We start from the raw sequence: 4,726 nt of genomic DNA on the forward strand, positions 1-4,726 counted from the left end.
GATCTTCAACTTGGTCTTTATACCAAGGGATTATAACCAATGACGACTAGATTTACTACCTTGGGTATTATAACCAAGCCTACTTCAAGCATACATCAACTCCTCATTAGCACACACCATCCAAAACATTCACAAACACAACTTGTTGTTGCAAGGTACTGCCTTTCATGGCTTCAAACACTTCCTCAGCACACATCCAAACTCACCACAACAACATCAGCATTAACAATCAACAAACTCACTCCCTCAAACACATCACACATCAAGACCCAACTGATTTTGGTTTCAGCACGTTTTCAATGGCAATGCACCTAAATCTTTAACAATCAGCAACTCACTCCCTCAAACACATCAAGACCCAAGTGATTTTGGTTTCATCACGTTTTCAATGGAAATGCTTTACCATGACATGCACCTAAATCTTTGACAACCTCAAGGTACTCAATGAAGTTCCTTAGTGGCTATTTCTTTGCAACAAACAACTTCATCAACAAGTAGACACATTAGTTGTTATAAACCGAAGAGCAGGAGAAAGCTCCTCAGTGGAGGCACCAAAAATGTGTTAGCCACCAGGGGAAGAAGCCCAGACCTCTATAGCTGACCCCAGCAACAACCCGTTGATCATGTCAACAAACACCAACCAAGTAACCCAGCTCAACCCATAGCGTCAAGCCACTAACAGTAACCTAGCAAAAACACCAATAGTAACCATGAGGGGCACCATCCTTGATAATGCAAGGAACCTAAACACAATCCTCAATGTCCTCTTATCTCACTTTTTACTGGGAAAAGCAAGTGGTCTTCTATCTTAATGGCAAGGTGTAGGCTCAACATTTTCATCTTAATGGCATAATAAGGATCCATAACATCATCACAACACAACGCACACACACCAAGGTGTCTCAAGTAATACATTTGTTGAAATCTTTGAAATAATATCATCCTCCCTCTATCTTCCTTGGTTACAAGTTCATTATCACACAAGCAATCCCAAAAACACACACAGAGAATTATGATATTTTGATATACATTAAAACTTTGGTGGTGGCTGAGCATGAGAATCATCTTAAAGAGGTTCTAGGAAGGCTCAGTAAAGAGAAACTGTATTGTAAATTATCTAAGTGTGATTTCTTTAAAAAGGAATTGTTATACTTAGATCATAAGATCTCTCAAGATCGCTTAAGTATAGATTTGGATCACATCCAAAAGGTTTTAGAATAGCCAATTCTGCATACGGTCAAGCAGTTAAGATCTTTCTTAGGTTTCGTGGTATTTCTTTGAAAATTGGTCAAAGATTATTCGAAGTTAACAGTGTCTTTTACTAACCTTCTTAAGGGTAAAAATAAGAAGTCTAATTCTCCGATTGAGTGGAATGAGAGGCTACAGGAAACTTTCGATACTTTGAAATATAAAGTTTGAGATGCTCCTAGGTTAGCCTTACCAGATCCTAGTAGGCCTTATATTGTAGAGACTGATGCTAGTGATTTTGCGGGAGACGCAGCTTTGTTCTAGGATGGGAAGCATCTGGCCTTCGAGGGTTAAAAACTCAACGATGCACAGACTCGGTATCCAGTTCAAGAGAAAGAGTTTGTATGCAATTATTTATGCTTTAAAGGCATGGAGACAGTATCTCCATGGGTCTCAATTTATGGTCTTGACAGATCATCAGTCTTTGCAGTTTATTTGTGATCAACCGGACTTGAAAGGTAGAAAGGCCAGATGGGCTGAATTAATGCAGGACTTTAATTTCATGATATTAAATATAGAAAAGGTAGTTTGAATAGCATTGCTAATGCGTTGAGTCAAATTGGTGAAGTTAATGAACTTAGCTTCACGGAAATTACTTCTAACTTGTACGATTCACTCAAGGGAAAATGCAGTACATATATTTTCTTTGGAAAATATTAGAATTTGGCAAAATCGAGGTCCAACTCTGAGGTAGATCAGAACCTGGTGTCTCAAAGAAAAGCCAGCCAATTTTTTATTCAGAATGGTCTTTTATTCCAAAATGATAAGGTTTGCTTAGCAACCTATCACCTACCGCCTTGCTTATTCTCTCCAGAGTCCCGACTTCCCCTCCGCAACGAGTTCTAGTGATCAATCTTCCAGTTGGGCTGATCCCAAAAGGTGGTTTCATGGCATTCGAGGTTTGAAAAAAACCAATGTCACCCCATGAAGATAGTTTAATAGAATATTTAAACTCACACATCTTCTCCTCAGGCACATGTCCCCTTTTGCATATTTACCCACAAGGAGCGCCCATGCCGCCATTGTGGATCACAAAGGTGGGTATAGTTCATTACAAAGAGAAGCCAATGCACCCATCTCTCACGATCCCCACACAAAGCAAGGTGGTAGTTATAGATTAAAATCATCATCATCAACATCGAGGGGGTCTTCTACCCAGTCGATGCTACAAGAAGGCTAGGGACTTCTTGCGGGATTGGCTTTGATGACCTAATTCAACATGTGGATGCAAATCTTGCACGATCTCAGTGTAATTCTTTCTCCCCAGCTTGCGGCCTTGAGCAAATGCCTGTATTGGCAAAGTTGAGGACATGTCTCCATGCATATCAATTTTGAATCCATGGAAATTTTTGTCATAACAAATAAAAAAAATATGTATGGTTTTATCTTTGTCTTCCTCTTTCTAAATTGAGAGAGATGTTTTTTTTAATAAGATTAGAGGCATTAGGCATTTGAAAATAGGCTAGAAAGATCACTAGAGGTAGATGAAACAGAGAAATGTTCCTGAACCGCTAATATTAGGGAAAAAAAAACATCCCATGTATTAGATCAAAGATACAAATATGGCACCAAAATTAATGAGAGGTTGGCATTCAACTCGGAATTAGATAGATGGAAGAATAAAATTTAAAGGGTTAAACGTTTCTGCAAATATCCTGTTGAAGGAAATAAACGATCCTCAAAAGGAAAACGTGGCCTCGCCCGGGCTCGAACCGGAGACCTTCAGTGTGTTAGACTGATGTGATAACCAACTACACCACGAGACCGCTGTGCAACGGAATAAAAATCATCAAATTCTAAACCAATCATATAGACGGAAATACCGTGCCTTAATCAAAGCCACAGGCGGCCTATACGATGCTCAGACCACAAACGGCAGGTTTCACCCTTTGGAGTGCAGGCCATGCCCAACATTTCGAGGGCAGAATCTCTTTTGAATTACTGAAGAGGTGCCATTCAGCTGTCGGTCTCTCATCAAACACCTCCGCGCTTCCCTCTCTCTCTCTTTGTGGGTAAGGTTCTTCTAATGGAATATCTAATGGGTTGTTCTTCTTCTTCTTTGAAGACGTGAGCTTGAGGCCTGAACAAAAGGCTTCAACCACATTAATAATTCCAAGCATCCTCAAACTTTTCCGCATAGTGTGTCATCATCCGCAGAGATTCTTCAAGACGATAGATAGAAGGTAATCTACCTTTATCAAACAACAAAGGGACTCAAGGTAATACTAAATTCCGAAGTGACGAGTCAGTGCCGGCGATGAGAATAGTAGAGTGGGGGAGAGACCGGCGGCGGTGAGTGTTCATCCTTCCGAGTGGGGTTTTGAAGTGCGCTCTTTACACGTGTGAGATGCATGCCTCGGTACGACCACGTACTGAAGCTTTGTATGCATAAAGCTTTACATGCATGGAGGGGACATGGACGATGGGGTTGCAAGATCACAAAGGTCAGGTAGTTTCTGAGCTCTTTGCTAAAGCCCCCTTATTTATGAATTAGAAACTAGTTCATGCAATACCTTTTAATCCCTTATTTGATATAAATAGAAGTCTAGTGGAAGCCTTCCCCATCAGGGTAGAGAGGGTTTGGCCATATCGCTAGAAATTGTGTAGGAGGGGGCCAAAGTAAACCACAGGATGAAGGGAAAGAGGATGAAGATAAAGATAGGGAAAGTATGCCTAGAGAGGAGGTGGATAAGGGGAATAAGGAAGAGAACATAGGAAAAGGGGTTGTAGTAAATAATGTTGAATCGCCGGGTGATGGAAGAAAATCAAAGGCAAAACCAGTGTAAGGCAGGCCAAGGAGGAAGCAAGAAAAGTACTACTAGTGAGTGTATTAAGGTTAACCCAGGAAGTAAACCATCTGGGAGTGGGAGCCCTATCTTATATTCTAATCCGTATAGCCCATTGGGAGAGGAGGAGAGTGAAACGTCAACAATCCAGAAATTCAACTGGCAGGTTGATGAAGCATGGAAAAGAAAATGAACCCAATGGGGGGGGCAGGGGAAGTAGATATGGTCCCTGAAATTGCTTTAACATCAATAGCAATTTGGGAATATCAGGGTGTAAATGTTAAGGGCATTAAAGATAAGAATAAGAATTTGGCTTTTTGGGATTTGATTAAGGAGTGGGGTATATCTATTTTTGCTATACGGGAACATAACCTTTTTGGGTCTAAGCTGATAGGAGGGATAAGTTTAAGGATTGAACTATATTATATGGGGGGGTGAATGGAGGATACACTGGGGTTATGTTCATTATTAAAAGTTCTTTAAAGCTTGGCATAGTTGCTAACCACCCTAATGGAAGAATATTGAATGTAGAAATTTTGGTCCAGGAGGAGAGGATCTGGTTGGTTAATTTGTATGGGTCCCATAATCACAAAATTAGAAGTGAAATGTGGGATTGGATTAATAATTTAAATATTCAGAGAGACAATGTGTTATAATGGGGAATTTTAACATGGTTGAGAAACAAAGGGACA

The 4,726-nt window shown here is 40.3% G+C and overlaps 1 non-coding gene across 1 annotated transcript; it reads right to left on the minus strand.

Annotated features, from left to right (window-relative positions):
• Positions 1 to 2,940: 2,940 nt before the first annotated feature.
• On the minus strand, positions 2,941 to 3,014 carry TRNAV-AAC (transfer RNA valine (anticodon AAC)). The gene has a single exon. It is a non-coding gene; the product is annotated as a tRNA-Val (tRNA).
• Positions 3,015 to 4,726: the final 1,712 nt, after the last annotated feature.

Source organism: Cibotium barometz, chromosome 27 (assembly GCF_041138505.1).
Source record: "Cibotium barometz isolate CiBa-2024 chromosome 27, ASM4113850v1, whole genome shotgun sequence".
NCBI lineage: Eukaryota > Viridiplantae > Streptophyta > Polypodiopsida > Cyatheales > Cibotiaceae > Cibotium > Cibotium barometz.